The sequence below is a fragment of the Vipera ursinii genome (genome assembly GCF_947247035.1).
Source record: "Vipera ursinii genome assembly, chromosome: 3".
NCBI lineage: Eukaryota > Metazoa > Chordata > Lepidosauria > Squamata > Viperidae > Vipera > Vipera ursinii.
The window spans coordinates 130,857,509-130,874,974 of NC_139516.1; the positions used below are offsets into that span (position 1 = coordinate 130,857,509).

Genomic DNA, 17,466 nt, shown 5'->3' on the forward strand with positions numbered 1-17,466 from the left:
GAGGGCCTCCTTAGGGTGCTGCCGGTCAGTGAGTGCCAGCGGGTGATCCCCAGGGGAAGGGCGTTCTCTGTGGGCGTGCCTGCCCTGTGGAACGACCTGCCTGTGGAACTCCGGACTGCCCCCGACCTTCGTTCGTTTCGCCGGGACCTAAAAACCTGGTTGTTTGATTTATCTGGCCTGGACTGAGGGGTTTAAAATTTTTAAATTTTAAATCCAAATTTTAAATTTAGGCTATTGTTATTTAATCCTATTTTAATTTTAACGTTATCTTAATTTTTGTACTGTTTTATCTGTTTTTATTTTGCCCTGTAAACCGCCCTGAGTCCTTTGGGAATAGGGCGGTATAGAAATCTAATAAATAAATAAATAAATAAATAATAATAATAATAATAATAATAATAATAATAATAATAATAATAAGTAATATAATATACAACCACGTACATTAGTGAAAAATACATCCGTAGGCTCAGGTTTCCAGTGTTCAAAATATGCTAGGTAGTTTTTGACTAACTGTGTTGAAGCTAGTTCATCTTATATAGCAAAGCATCTTGTATGCTGTAAATTGCCCAGAGTCATTCTGCGAGTGAGAGGGTGGTACCTTAATTTGGAGGGAAACCCCCCCCCCCATCCTCACTGGTATCATCTTAGCATCCAAGGGTTCAGCCATAAAGCTTTCATCCAAACTCATTGGCATTTCTGGGAGGGCCAAGCGGGGGTGGGAGTGGGGGTGGGGACAGTGATATATTGCTTGTATCATTTATTGCACAGACAATACAAATTATGTACTTAGGTTATTTTACATAGCGCAAGTCATAATTCAGCTCGCTGGCACTTTTCTTCTTATGACTGGCACATTTTAGTGACAGCGCTCCCATTCACTATTGTTTTAGGTATTTTAAGCTGGTTACCAAGTAGCGCGCTATGGGGAAAAATGCTTCAAAATGTTCCAGGAAAAGACAGGGCTGGTCCTAGGCAGAGTGTGCTGTCCTACAAGATTATTTATGACGACTCTGTGTATGGCAAGCTAACTATGTTTTAGATAAGTATCCACACCGGGAACATACCGTATTGGTTTTGAGATAGTTGGCATATCTTTTAAAGTTTCCATTTTTTTAATTTCTAGAAAATGAGATCCAGTTATCTTGTCTAGTCTATAAAAATGTAGACTAGAAAGAGAGAGGCTTTGTCTGGTTAGTCACTGTTTTGGCCTCAAAGTCTTTCAAGCAGTTGCAGAAATCTGGATATGGGGGTGTGCATATGTGGGGAAGGGAGGGGAGGAGAGGAGAGGAGAGGAAGAAAAGGGAAGGAAAGGAAGAGGAGAGGAGGGGAGGAAAGGGAAGGGAAAGGAAAGGAAGTTCTCCAGCATCCTGACATTTCCATTACTTTGTAAATGCTCAGGTTGCGGGGAGGGAAGTCTTGCCTTGCCTCTGGCAAATATTTCCATTTATTCTTGATGGTCCAAATTGCAACCAGATTACATTGATGTTATACGGCTTACACCAAACACCTTTAATATGGAAAGCAACGTTTACCCCACAATTGTGTCAAGAAATTATGTTTGTGGAGAAGAGCAACTAGGTTGATTGAAGGCCTGCAGACTGAAACATGAAGGATGGTTGCAGGAACTGGGTATGGCTAGTCTAGAGAAAAGAAGCATTAGGGGTGACAGGATAGCAGTATTACAGTATTTGAGGGGCTGCCTCAAAGAAGAGGGGGTCAGCTTATTTTCCAAAGCACCAGAAGGCAGGACAAGAAACAACGGAGGGAAACTAATTAAGGAGAGAAGCAAAGTGGAATTAAGAAGAACTTCCTAAGAGTGAGAACAATTAACCAGTGGAATGAATCGCCTTCAGAAGTTGTGCGTGCTTTATCACCGAAGTTTTTAAGAAGAGACTGGGTAGCCGCTTGTCTCTAATTGTATAGGGTCTCCTCCTTGAGGGGGTTGGACTAGAAGTCCTCCAAGGTCCCTTCCAGCTCTCTTCTGATTGATTGATCGAATGTATAGGATTTGTGAAAATTGACTTGGTAGATACACACACACACACACACACACACACACACACACACAGCTGCTTCTGCAGGCTTGAGAGAAACAGTAGCACCAAACATATCTATGCATGCATAAAATCATATCATATAGTAAATGCATTTTTGTATTATACAAATAAAATTATTTGGTCATTAAGCGGATGAAGATGGAAGATTCCTACACATTTTTGCAATGAAGTGCTTTATACCAGGGGCCCCCAACCCCTGGTCCGTGGACCAGTACCAGGCCGCGGCATGCCAGCAACCGGTCCACACAAACAAGCAAAGCCCCATCTGTGGGATGCTGGCAGCAGACAAAACCCACGCACTTTCCGGTCTGTGGAAAAAACCTCTCTCCACATAACCGGTCCCTGGTGCCCAAAAGGTTGGGGACCTCTGCTTTATACAACCTTGGATACAAGACAAACCATGAAGAATGGACTCAGTTTCAGACTTCCTGGTCAAAGGTTTAGAGTCTGTTTTTTTTTTAAGACACAACCCCCCCTTCCATAGCCCCCAAATCCTAAATGTATACCATTGGATCCCTTCTAACTACTGCCAGATGTTCTATTCCAAAGTCTCTAGCCATGTTCCTGCTGTTACCCCTAGACTACTTTCCCACAATTCTCACGGTGCATTTGGAATGCATTTTCTCTTAGACAGCTCAGAAAACCAGCAGCAGCTGCAGTGTGGTTTGTCAGCTTTTGTTTTCAAATGTTTAAACATTTGGGTGAGACTGGGGCATGGAAGGTCAGGGGGCCAGATGGCTAATGCCGTCTGTTCATGTGTAAGCAGGTAAAGTGAATACTTGGACCGGCCTTTTGTTCAGTAGAAGTATAAGAACTGCCACATACCCTCTGCACTTACTTGTTGAAGCTATATGAATTGAAGAGCTAGGGTCAAATTTGTGCAGGCAGGCAAGCGGTGGATCAAATTTCCTTTTATGGACACTTTTGGGTTTTTTTTAAAGTTCCTCTTTTTCTGTCAAGTGTAAACTTCAGCTGCACTTTTGTTTGGTAGGTGGTTTTTGTAAACTTAAATCAGTATAGCCGAAACTTTAGAAGCTTAATTTTAGTTCACTGGCATCCTGTCTTGCTTAAACCAATTAACCAATGCTAATATGCTGAACAATGTTCAGCGCTGAATTCTGAGAGATGGCAACACATACATGCATACATGTTTGTGGAGTGGTGGATTAGGGATTGAAATAATCCTGCATCGCAGTGGGGGACAAGAATATGGTGAAAGGAAAAAAGACCCCACTTTTTTGCATGAGTCTTGATTCTAATTGTGACCTGACTTTGGATAAAGATTTAATGCCCCCCTTTCCCAGTGATCCGAATGACATATTTTCTTCCCTCTATCCCTTAATAGTTATTTGTTTAATAACATTTATTTAATACCAAGCTCAATGCCATATATCACATCAGATTTGGAACAAAACAACATTTTGGGATATGTGCTTCACATTTTAGTCATATATTTGGTGTGAGGTTCATTTTGCTGTCTGGTTTCTCTAGCCAGACTCCTTTTCAAAGAAATAAAAGACTTTCAAAGTGGTCAAATGCAATAAGAAGAAGCAAAGAATGGATCAGTTTGCTCTCCTCCCTACTGTGTTCACTTTTTGATACAAAACATGAATCTTATTCCTGCTTTATAAATTAATCAGGCAATAATTTTTAAACGAGTTTTTGGCTTTGCACCATTTAAAAGTAAAATGGAAAATGAATGTTGTTGTTCCAGGAATCTTTTTTGCTTAGGAAACCCCCACCCCCCCTGCAAAAAGAAGAAGGAGAAGAAGAAGAAGAAGAAGAAGAAGAAGAAGAAGAAGAAGAAGAAGAAGAAGAAGAAGAAGAAGAAGAAGAAGAAGAAGAAGAAGAAGAAGAAGAAGAAGAAAAAAGAGACTTGAGCGAATTATTTAATTTGAATGCCAGGAAATAGCCTGAAAAACTTATGATGACCAAGCTGAAATAATTTAGTAATATTTTATTGTGGAGATGTTTTGTTTTGATCCGTAGCACTGTATGCATGAAACACCCAATCAGTACAGATCAAAAGAACTGGAATTTATTCACAAAGCAGGAACCCAACTCATTCAAAGCTCGGATAAGCTCTTTACAGAGGGATATTTAATTCAAAGAAGCTTATGCTCAAAAGCACAGCTCCTGTAAAAGATTTTCTGACTGAGCTTATTGTAGCTCAAAAGGTGTAGGGTTTTACTTTATTGTCAATAAATCCCATTTTGCACTTATCACTCTTTTAAAAATCTCTTTTCTCCCTCCTATTAAATTTTCCATTTAAAAGGCCATTGGCCTTAGGCTGATCCTGTGTCAGCTAATGTGGCAATCAATTAATGCTCTGGCATCAGAATGCTTGGAATGTAAGGTAATGCTACTCTCTGCTCCCAGCTATCCACTAGCCGTAATAGTTGCATTTAGGATTTCTCCCTAGGGTGCTTTACTTTGGAATACATTCCACACATTCCAGTCCTCTGGCCAGAATTTTATGACCGGAACAGGAAAACTCTGATTGCCCTCATGATATAATTTCCGAACTAAAGTGAAAGGTCAGCATTCGAGAAATGTTACTTTTCTTCCAAAGCTTTTCACAGCAAACCGTGCCATAAGGAAAGCGCCTATTTATATTGTGTCTTACTGGTCTTCTTCTGCCCAATGACAGCTCAGTACCTCAAATCTCTCGATTGCTTTCTTGTTGTTGCAAAATATGCCTTCACCTCCAGCACTGATATACTGAAAGTGTTGATGGTTTTTTTCCTTTCCCTTGTTGGGGCTCAGAATATGGACAAGGAGATAGAATGGCAGTCCCCTTAAGCAAGCAAACTGCCTGAGTTGATGACCATCAAGGGGGCCTGATGATGACGGATGGGATTTCGTCGAAACGTCGCCACAACTTTCTGAAGATGAAAGGAACGCGGGAAGAAACCCGAGACTCTAGATCTACACATACAGACACCGCGGGTGTTTGTATGTGGATCTTTGGTCATTCGGGTTTTTCCCCACGTAGAATTGAAGGTGTAAGAGCAACGTTTCGACGAAATCTCATCCGTCATCCTCAGGCTGGTGGCTTCAGCTTCGTTCTTCTGGGAGAAGTGTATATATATCTATATATCTATATATCTATCTATATCTATCTATATCTATCTATATATCTATCTATATATCTATATAATAATAAATAATAAACCTTTATTGTCAAAGTACAACATGTGTACATTGAGATTAGCTGAGCCTCCCCCTGTGCTCTCTCCCCCCAACACACAGTGACAACAAACCCTCCATCCCACCACACTATGTGAACCAACTACACCACACACCGGCCTATCTATCTATCTATCTATCTATCTATCTATCTATCTATCCACACACACACACACACATATATGTATATGTATATGTGTGTGTGTGTATGTATGTATATATGTATATATGTATGTATATATGTGTATATATATATATATATATATATATATATATATATATATATATATATGTATATATATGTGTGTATATATATATATATGTATGTATATGTGTATGTATGTATGTATGTGTATATATATATATATATTCTGTTTGTAACCAATGCTGCATAACTGAACTGGTTGATGCTTAAGAAGACCAGATATAAAATAGAACTATAGTACCTTTTCATGTTAGCTGACTTTGTCACGTCTGATATCACATGTTCCTCTTTCTCCTCTCTCCCCCCCCCCCCAGTTCAGGCTTATATTTATCTGTATGCCTTAATTTCTACATCTACTTGCAGTTTGGAGGGTGCTCAAATCTAATGGGCAAAACTTTTTGCACACAATTATACTCAATTTTTTTACTACAAACTTTCACAACTGTGATAGGTTTTGTGCATATCTGCCCGCTATTCACATTTTTGTTTCCTTTTTAATAGCAAACTGTTATTTCAAAATAAATAAAATCTTGAGCGTCTGCCTGCAGTTGCTTTTCAGTATGTACGTAAGGCAGGGAGTCTGGATTAGCACAGTTCTTTCTTATTTTGACAATGTAAAAAGGATGTCTCAGCAGGTATTGTTTGCCTTAGCTTTTTGTAAAAATGATCCTATTATTAATCTTTGGACAGCCCTATTAGTTCACCTTTGTTTCTGCTAAGACAAATTTTGAATTGATTCTATTTCATTGCAGTGACAACCAGAGAACAGGCCTGGACTTTTCAGATAGGAGTTCAAAGTTCTCCTCCTTAAAAGGACTACAGACTTAAGCTTCCTGCCTTTGTATCAGGGCACAAAGGCTTTATATGAATTGGCTAATAAGCAGACATTTAACAATGAGTCTTGGGTTACCATAAACCCTTGATTCTCACATGCTATGAAGTTACCTTAAAGGGGATAATGATAGACAGCTACGATTACTTTTTCAACATTTCCCTTGCAGCACCTGCGAAATTTTGTTTCTTTGCCTTGTGGGGATGATTCCGTTGAATAAGCCTGGCACCTTGCTTGACAACTGAAGCTTCTCCAAGCAAGTCAGATAGGAGTGATTCCTACTGTGTTTAGCCAAGGGGTCCTATTCAGGAAGATCTGGCAATGCTTGATCTGCGTGGAGGGGTTTTTCTCCATGCAGTATGAGAGAGAAAGTGATAGCTTCTTATCTCCTCCATGGCCTGGATGATTGGCTTTTACTTGGATTGCAATTGGAGGCTGGGGAGAGCCTCTCCCAATGTCATGCCACTTATCCAAACAGATGATAAACAGGACCATCCCATATGGCTTCCACTCTGCAGCCGTTCCAAAAGCCTCTAGCTTTGCTGCCACAGCTGGGGTTAAGGAACCTTGTCGAGCATCTGTTGCCTTTTTCTGGTAATGTGCTGGTTTTGATTTTTACTAGCTATATGCAGTGTGCATTTCCCCCCCCTTTCACTCTTACTATTTGTACTTTTAAAATGTAAGCCTCCCAGAGACACCTGGAAGTCAGGTGGCAACTAAAATCGGTGAAGTAAACAAATAAAATCATATATACGTGGGGTGTGTGTGTAAGCATTCAATAAAAAAGGAAATATTGGAAAAGTTAGCACTTGTCAGATAATCAGTAGAAGAAAGTGGCAAGGCAGAAAACAAAGGCATAACATAGAAAAGGAGAAAAATATTGATTTAGACTAAAGGGAACATAAAAGAACACATTTACATGAGAATTCAGACACTCACCACAAGCAGAGCCTACCCTGTAGTCTCTCAGTCTTAAGTCATGATTTTCAAAGAGTGGGGGGGGGGAATCCTCCAGACATTTAGACAAAATGAAGAATACTGTTGTACAGAGTCTTTGGATGAACATATATCCATTTGCAGGACTGACACTAAAGTTATTTGTAGAGTTGGAAGGTTTGACTGAAGTCTCATTGGGGCTTCCAACAAGCCGGTTTAAACAGACTCGGAGGTTGCTAAAGGGTTGTACTTGCTGAAGAACCTTTGATGGCATCTTTCTGAGGTGCTCTAAATATCCTGCATGATCTCTGAAAAATTTTTTTTGTTCAGGCTTAGATTTAAGTCCTTTCCAGAGCACCAGAATTAGAAGCAGGCAACCTCCATGGTATTATGCATGGAACTGGATTTTGTGCCAAAAGGCATAGCTTTGGTGTTTGTGTATTAGTGGATCTCTATAAGCAAACCATACAGAAAAGTCAGAGGGGAAAAACGTGGACCATGGCTCTGGAAATATGAGAAAAGCACACAGAGCACAAAATGTATAAAGTAGGGGTCAAAAGAATTGTTTTGAAGACCAAGTAATATTAAAGCTGAATAAAATTCACAAACATGCTGGTGCCAAGCAGAAAAACAGGACAAATAGTACCTTGCCTCAAGGGTTGTTATAGGATTCAGAACAAAGATTATGATAATGTAGCTTTGAAGCTGTGACCAGATAAAAGAATCTGCCATTTAATTTCAAGGTATGAAGAGAAACATCAGGGATAGGTTCTCCTGCTTGAGTGGGGGAGGGGCTGGATTAGAAGATCTCCAAGGTCCATTCTATATTCTATATTCTATATTCTATATTCTATTCTATTCTATTCTATTCTATTCTATTCTATTCTATTCTATTCTATTCTATTCTATTCTATTCTATTCTATTCTATTCTATTCTATTCTATTCCTCAGCCTGGGACCTGTGGGGAGGTTTGGTCAGGACCCGGGCAGAAGATCCCAGAGGAGGAGGCAGAACGGCTCAGTTTCTTTGGGATGTTAATAGAGGAACCAAGATTCCTGTATCAAGTAGAGATAAAATAGACAATCTCAAAGATACTAAGGGTGCTCAGATGGTTTGTGCTAGAAGCAGGAATTCTTTGATTTACGCTAAATTTCAACCAATGCTTTAAATTAGCTAATGTTCAGGTAACCATGTAAGGCAGCCATCTAGGTAATGATTTGAAAATCAAGTGGCAGTGGGAGTTTGGGGAGTTTTCTTTAACCATCATATAAATAAATTGCACAATTCATACTCGTAGAATCATAGGGTTGTAATTGACCTAAGAGGTTATACAGGCCCTGCACATTGCAGGAGTCATGGCACCATCTCTGATAGATGACTATCCATTTTCTGTTTGAAAGTCTCCAATGAAGGGGAAGAAGCCACTTCATTATTATATTTCCCTGATTGGCAGCTCTTAAGTTTTTCCTAATATCTCATATGAATCTTCATCTTTAGACTGTCATCTTCTGTATTCTGCTAGGCATTATAGTCATTTCAGTGTCTGGCTTTGCCACTTCTTGTGGAATAAAATTGATTCTTGAACCAAAGTGTCCATAGCCAAATGAAGCCACACAAACAGAGAGCATATGCTGTTCAGCTAAGCTACAACCATGTTTTGTTTTGTCTAGGTCTTGGCACCTTTCCCTCCACATTAAAAACAGTGTTCCGAAATCACTGCAGGCACTTTCCTGTGGTAAATTAAATAGCAGAGCCCATATCTCTACCTTTTCCTCTTGCATCCTGACTTGGAGTAGAAGATGGAGATAGGAAAGAAATGGACCAATCAGAATCTCATTCCCTCCTAGCCTTCCTCCTCCTCTGAAGTAGGCCAACACTACGCTCCAATCTATCATGTTCAGAAACCACAAGAATGTCATTCTACTCTTAGTGCTTCCCTTCTCACTTCCTTATCTGATTTTTGTGGGGTTACTTTAATCCAGTTTACTGCCATTTGTGAAAGGAAAAATATAAATCTTGGATTGGCATTAGTACAGTTTTTCTATAGACTTTGAAAAATGCAGCCCAAGGTGCGTTTACAAGATTGGAAGGTTCATGCAATCCTGCTTTTTTTCTTTTTCTTTAAAATACTTTGTTTGAAAGAGGATTAACTTTAAATTTAGAAACTCAGAACAGATTTGAGCATACAGAGGACTTACTTTTTGGCCTAATTCTGCTTTCAGAGGCATTTCATTCTTTCAGAGACTTCAACAAATTCATGTTTGGAGTTCATAGGATGCAGAGTTGAGCAGTATTTCAATCTATAAAGAAATTATGATGTATACTTCCTATGTCTTTTTCATTTATAATCCTTAACCTTGTTCATCTCCCCAGCAGAACTATGAGACAGGTCCATGTGCTTCTTGTTTTCAGATTCAGAATCGAATTAATAGTATTAATTAGCCCAAGGCCATTCTGTGACTCTAGTAAAGCAGGGCTTTTCAACCAGTGGTACGGGTACCACCTGGCAGGTGGTACGTGACCATCCTAGCAAAGTGGTAGTGGAGGAAAGGAATGAGCTGAACTGGTGGCAGCAACGCACAAGCCTAAGCAAGAGATGGCTGGAGCTAGGCAACTGGTGGTACTCGGATGTTGCCATATCCTAAAAGTGGTACAATGAGTGAAAAGTTTGAAAAGCCCTGTAGTAGAGGACAGAGTAAGGGATGTCTCCTTTTGTTTAGGGCTTCCCTATCCTTAATGGCATACAAAACATAAGGAAAGAAAGATTTCTGAGCTAGGTCAGATACTATTGAGGAGTTCTCTGCAAATAGGAGGACCTAGAAGATACATTACTTCTATTTAAATGACTGGAAGAAAATTCTTTGCTCAAGATCTTGGGAAGTATTAAAGGTAATTACATAAATTATGAAAAAACAGACTATCAATGGTCTATTACCAATAATGGCTGCTGATCAACAGCAGCTTGTGGCATGTTCTAGTTACTAGCTGCTCACCTCATGCCCTATTTGTGGCCTCTCTGTGATCATCCTCTTACAATATATCTTCAATATACGTTGTTCAAAGTTGCTGCAGTAGATGTTGCTAAACAAGCAGCTGCTGGAGGAATTTAACCAAAATGCACATCAGCAATGAGACACAAAACTATACATGTGATCTTTTGTCCTTTTACTGTTTTGTAAAAGTGTGGGAGAGGATCACATGAAGCCATCTATAGAATGCAGAAAACTTAAAGTATTATGTCTTAAACAGGAAAACTATTCTAGCCCACAGCTGGAGAATACAGGGTTGAAAAAAGCTGTTCCACATGATACAGATTGAAGGGAATTTATTATTTGTATCTTGGCTAGTAAATGACCTAATCACAGGCTTGAAAGAATTCAGCAGAGCCATTTTGTAGGTTAAATTACTAATATGAATCAGTGTATGGTCACTTCAGATGATCTAATTTCAGATGGGTCTCAGCTCAGAGGATGGCTGAAAAATGTAAGAGTCCATTGTATACTTTGCTTTGTGGTTAAGTACATATAATCATTTGCTTCTATTTCTGTATTTTTGTAATTATTATCCAGATGTTTCATGGTATCCAAGCTCAATGGAATTAGTTTTTCAAGCACATCAGAGTTAAAGTGGCTTAAGGAAATTGGAACCACTGAAAAATCAAGGAAACCTGAACCACTGAAAACCTCACAATATCATATCCCCTCCAGCTGGTATTTACATTTAATTTTTTATGATTCATGAACTGCTGATAATGCCAATGGAAAACTAAGCAGAATTGAATACAAGAGATTCTTGTGTCCTGAACTGAAATCTGAGCTGTGTCTAATAAGTTAACTTCAGTTTAAAAATCATACATTTAAAATTTGGAGTGAGTTTTTCGGAATTATCTAGTTTTTTGGGGGGTCATGTTTGCATCAGTATTAATCATATCATTCCATGCTTTGAAAGGATGTATCAATTGTCCATTGTCTGATGCTTAAGTTTTTGTTCCACTAGGTTTGTGTCACTATGTGACTATAACGTTTCATATCCTTTTATTATTGTCAGCTCTGATAAAACAGATGTAAGTCAGAATCACTTTATTTTTTACTGTTCATATCATTGCTGGATTCTCAGTAAGATGATTTTTTCAAAAGGCAAATGGGACTTTTTTCCATTGAGGAAGACTAAGAATCTCCGTAGACATTGCTGGATTCCCTATATGTCTTGGCTGAAATTTTTAATATTCCATCCAATTATTTCCCATATACAGAAGGCAATATTTGAAACCCATGTTTTCATACCTCTGAGCATTTGGAGTTCCAGAAGAAAAAAAAATCTAAAAGCACACTCATATTTTTATACTGTTGTTTAGTGATAGGGTAGGGAGCAGGGTAAGATGAGTATTGACACTTTTGAAATTTGGTGTTGGAGAAAGCCCCGGAGAATACCAGGACAGCCAAGGAAACAAACAATGGACCATCAAAGAAATCAACCCAAAGTTCTCACTTGAGACAAATGACGAGGTTGAAATTATCTTATTTAGTGCACATTACGAGAAGATCTAGCTGTTTAGAGAATGCCCTGATGCTGGGAAAGATGGAAGAAAAAGAGGAAAAGGAGAAGACCAGAATCAGCTCCACTAATGATGGGTGTGCCATTGGAAGAAGGACTTAGTTAGGGACAGATGATCATGGACAAAATCTATTTGTGTGGTTGTTAAGAGTTGATACTGACTTGCTGGCACATAATACTTCTTAGAATCTCCAGTTTGCCTGTTGCAAGCTTCCCTGGGATCTCTGTACCTTTGCTGTCCATGCTTGCTAACATCAGATGTTTTTGCATTGACAACAGATGGAGATGCAACCATTTTCTCCTTTTTGCTTTTAGACTTAGATGACGCTGGGGAGGAGGGGAGAATGTGCATGAGAGTCTAGCTAGACATAATAACACTGAACCTAGTGTGATGAGAACCAAGGTTCTTGAAATAAGAGATGATAAGAATTGGCCGGGCTGGAGAACTCGCGCGGAGAAGCCCTGGTTTCAAACTAATTGGGGAATGTGATTTATGACAGTTAACTGGAAGAGGGAATTGTGCTTTAATACTATGTGTTCAGGGGAAGGGAACTCAGTTTTTGGCATCGATTATGTTAGTGCCGATGCTGTGCTACTCAAATAAAGATTCTTTAAGGTAAACAATGCCTCGAAGTTCTTTGAAGAGTTTCATCTGTCAGAAGATCAGCTTTCTATTGGTCCAGTTGGCTAGATCAGGCCAGATTCATCTGTTTAAGCATCATTTCAACCCAGTCAGTAATATAGTATCTGTACATTACGAGTGCATGTGTGACAATCCGGTTTTCTGATTTAATCTTTTCCTCCGCTCTCAGTCTCATTCAGCCTGCTTGTCAGACTGTTAAGAGTCCCAAACAAGAGAGATGTATCAAATATTAGTCTATATTTAGCTTTGTTGTAATACTATTTGGTCTGTTATCCATTCTGCTATTCTAGGCCATCTTATTCCTGTCCAGTCCGTAATTTATTATATCACTGTAACCACAGGTATTTGTTAACTTGCAACAATATTTTTATTCCTCCAAGAGACTTATTAAGCACACCAGGTTCGCCTGGTGCATCAGTTGCGGCCCTATCTAGACCGGGATGCCTTGCGCACAGTCACTCATGCACTCGTGACCTCCCGTTTGGACTACTGCAATGCTCTCTACATGGGGCTGCCCTTGAGGACTACTCGGAGGCTCCAGCTGGTGCAGAATGCAGCCGCGCGAGTGGTGGTGGGGGCTTCCCGATACTCCCATGCAATACCTCTACTCTGCGAGCTGCATTGGCTTCCGGTTGTCCTCCGGGTAAGATTCAAGGTGCTGGTTACGACTTATAAAGCCCTAAATGGCATGGGTCCGGGTTACTTACGGGAGCACCTGCTGCCGGCATCAACTTCCCTTCATCCAGTGCGCTCCCACAGAGAGGGCCTCCTTAGGGTGCCGTCGGTCAAAGAGTGTCGACTGGCGGCCCCCAGGGGGAGGGTGTTCTCTGTGGGTGCGCCAGACCTTTGGAACCATTTACCGGTGGAGCTCCGGACGGCTCCCGACCTTCGCTCCTTCCGACGTGACCTAAAAACATATTTATTTGAACAAGCCGGCCTGGTCTGATGGGTTTAGGGGTATTTTAATGCTTTGTATTAATCTATTGAATTGGGCTGTTGTATTTAATATTTCTTTTAATTTTTATATATTGTATTTTATTGTATTGCCCTGTACACCACCCTGAGTCCTTCGGGAGAAGGGCGGTATAAAAATAAAATAAAATAAATAAATAAATAAATAAATTTTAGAAGAGCGTTACAGTATAATAATAGGCTAGAATGAAACCAGTTCAAAATGTCTTTTTTCAATTCAGTTGAACACATCACCCATGCACACTAGTTATATGAGTATGTGTAAGTACACTTTTCATTGTGTAAGCACACTGGAAATAGAATAGAGAACAAGCAATAGTAATACTTGAAACTCAGAAATGGAATGGGAAATAAACCTTGTTTGGATTGGAAGAGAAAGTTCTGCCTTGTTATACTGTGCTGTGAACAGCAAAGGGCAACCAAATACCATGCAGAAAACCATGTTATTCCTACTATTCATAATCCTTCAATACTTTTTATTTTTATTATTTTATTTTTTTATTTTTAAAAAATACACATATTTTACCAGGCATTTCAAGTTCTCTTCTGTGACCTATATTTGTTTGTAAACTGTTTCATACGAGTGGCATTCAATACCTAGTGCCTAAAATAACAAAGACCCAAGTCATACAGAATAGAATAGAATAGAATAGAATAGAATAGAATAGAATAGAATAGAATAGAATAGATTTTATACTCCATTGGTTGCAGTTGGATACTCGATTCTCAAATTAACTCATTTCAAAACAAGCAAGAAACTCTGGCTGGGTTTCTGAGCCTTCAGGAGGAGCGTGTTCTTTTCTTCTGTTGGTGTAAGCAAAATCCATGGTTTTAGTCATAACCTAGAAGAAAATCTGGCATTAAAAATTAGCTATAATGGGATATCATGCATAAGTGAATCCTTGAATGCAAAAGAAAGCTGTGGATTATGTTGGTTTCCAGTATATACAAGAACTCGGCATGAATGGCAAACCTCCAGGAATGATTTGGATACAGGAGTACTTTCCTCCATGACAAATCCCCTCCTTCCCAGAGATTCTGCAAAAATGAATTAGGAATGGCTGCTGTTGGTTTATTGGCTTCCTGACAGATTCTAGCCCACTCGCCTGCTAAAGTAGCTTCTAAGCTCTTCTGTCAAGGAATTACTCTTCTTACACAGCTCTAAGAAAAAAAAATAATAAAGAGGAGCATTTGACATTCATTTATCCTAAGTGCAAAGAGAAAGAATGTAACAAAATATTATGAAACTTCACCACTGGAGCCTTTTAAAAAGAGACTCGACAACCATTTTTGTCTGAAATGGTATAGATTCTCCTGCTTGAGCAGGGGGTTGGACTAGAAGACCTCCAAGAACCCTTCCAACTCTATTATTTTTGTTATTCTTGAGGCAATGATTTAGCAATTTACACGGTTTTGTATGTGGGGCAGTTTATTTTAAAATAGGTTATTTTAATGAGGAATGCAAAGCGAGCAATCTAAGCAAGGTGTACCAGAATCATGAATACAAATGTAGGCTGTGAATGATGGAAGTTCTAGTCCCAGTACATCTGGAAGTGCGTCCATTTGAGGAAGGCTGACTTAAATGTATAAAGAGGGTTCTTCTCACCATATTGAGAATTGTGAAAATGCTTGATTTTCAAGTATTAGTGATTTTAGTCTTATTGAAGAATTGTGACTTTTGTAACAGAAGGGGGAAAAAAACCCCTACTTCTCTTTGACTGCTTAGTGTATATTCTTTTAATTGGTTTTTGCTCTGAAAAAAATTACATGTAAAGAAAATTGTTGGAGTGCTTTTGGCTGTCATGGGTTATGGATTTGGGTTGTCGGAGCTGGTGTGTGCTGTGACTCAAGACAAGAGCTTTACTGCATTAAACCAAACTCCAGTCTACCCAGCATTCTCTTTTTCTGGCTTGGCAACTATTTAAATCTGAAAATAACAAATACAGGTAGTCCTCCACATACGACCACGATTGAGCCCAAAATTATGCAGCTAAGCAAGACATTTGTTAAGTGAGTTTTGCCTCATTTTTTGATCTTTCTTGCTACAGTTATGAAGCGAATCACTGCAGTTGTTAAGTTAGTAACATGGTTGTTAAGTGAATCTGGCTTTCTGATTGACTTTGCCTGTCAGAAGCTGATCACATGACCCTGGGATGCGGCTACTCTCAAGCATCCGAATTTTTATCAGAATTTTATTCAGAATACTAATGTTATTCTGGGCAGCCTTTATAGTTCATCTGTTTTGGATGTTGACATTAACTGTGGTTTTAGTAGACAATGGATTTTATGGCTTGGATTTGTGGGATGAATTTGATTTATGTTTTATCAAATCGTATTGCTATGAAGTGTTCAGTGCCTGATGCTTCGATGGTAAGCAGATAAGGAATAAAGAACATTGGCACAACAAGCAGATTCAACTGTGGGTACACTCCCTTTGCATTTCCCCCCTACAAAGGAGACAGGTAGCCACAGTTCTGCTAGTATGATAGTTAATCTCTCATCTAGAAGTTAATGTCAGAGTGGGGAATTGTGACAATGCTCAGCATCTCCGCCAACTTGTAATTCTAAGGGATTTTATAAGAAGGCATCTAGGCGTAAAAGTATCATAAGATAACCCTTAATGATGCTGTAACATTTGCCCAGTCAGTAGCATAATTTAATCATTAAAAAGCCCATTAGTAGATGGTAAGCAGTAATGCAAGCCTGCACCCAAAGATTATCTCTAAGTGATCTGGGCGATGTAAATGAAATAAAGTGACAACACAGCTTTAGAGTTATGCCATTCATTTTGCTAAAGACTCCTTAGCTATATGGCCTACCCTCCAGCATGGTTAAAAAAAGAGACTTTTTCCCCATGGTAATTAATTGAGGGGTGGCACATACCACACTGCTGATGCCCTGGCTAAGGAAAGCATTGTAACAAACTCATCCTTTCATCAAAGTGACGTATCATTCTTGGAAAGTAAGTTGTGATGAATGTGATTTCAGGAATGTAGAAACCTTATCATCGGTTCTGTCCTGGAGGGAGCTTTGATCTGCAAAGTATAGGGATCCTATCTCACACTATGCAAGCTATGAGATAAACATCAGTGAGAGACAGATGTTATGCCTTGTTTGACTTAGGCAGATAGCCAGCGTATGTGATTCATTCTGAATTTTAAATGTAAATTTTTCTTTTCCCTTCTGCTTAGCTCTTGGGATTTATTACACTCTTGCTTTACTCTTAATGAGAAGCTACTATAAGCAAATGTAAACACACTCTGCCAATCAAAACACATCTGGCCCTAGAATTTGTGATGCTGCCACAGATCTATAATAAGCAATTCTCCCATAAAACATTTAAAGTAATGGATAGTATTTTTTTTTTAAATTTGAGAAGAAAAATCTGTCCTTAAGAATCTATTGTATATTACGGAAGGATTATGTGAGATTGCACATTCTTAGTGAACTTATAAAATTTGTCCGGTTATTAACATAAGTTTTAGATAATACAGTCCTACAGATATGAATTAAGGACTTTTTTGTACCGAGAGTTTTCTGCCATGGGGAAAAGAAGATGATCATTTCATAGCTCATTCTAGGCTACAGAATGAGCCCCACGACATAAAGGGCTTATGAAGCAATAAATCCATGCAATCATCCTATTTCCAATCTGTGTTCCAACATTCCAGTTTGATACAATCTTATATGAATTCCTGGGAATAGAGGCTTCAGTCCTAGAAGATTTAATAACCTACCTTGGAAAACTGTCTCTTGGAAAGCTGGTAATATCTCATAGTCTCAACTCAGTGATGACAAAATCTAATAAAAATAGATAAGGTTATGTTACAGCTGGCAAAGTCAGACGAAGTAGGTCAAATCTAGACAAGGTAAACAAGCTCTCATAAAAATTTTCTGTTGCACAGACAGCAGAATGAAACGTCTAAACAGAGCCTTGGTGGAGCAGTGGGCTGATGCCTCCTTAAGTAACACCAGCTGCCTGCAATTAGTGCAGGTTCGCATCCCACCAGGCTCAAGGTTGACTCAGCCTTCCGTCCTTCCGAGGTAGGTAAAATGAGGACCCAGATTGTTGGG

At 39.2% G+C, this 17,466-nt stretch overlaps 1 protein-coding gene across 2 annotated transcripts in view; it reads left to right on the top strand.

Annotated features, from left to right (window-relative positions):
• The window catches only part of BASP1 (brain abundant membrane attached signal protein 1), an 80,109-nt gene that overhangs the window by 37,835 nt on the left and 24,808 nt on the right, over window positions 1-17,466 (top strand). Inside the window, exon 1 of one of the 2 annotated variants that reach the window (XM_083357745.1) lies at window positions 10,797-10,933. The exons of the other annotated variant lie outside the window; for it this stretch is intronic. The gene's annotated coding sequence lies outside the window, so the exon portion shown is untranslated. Of the gene's footprint in view, window positions 1-10,796; window positions 10,934-17,466 lie in introns of those variants that run through there. 2 annotated transcript variants of the gene reach the window in all.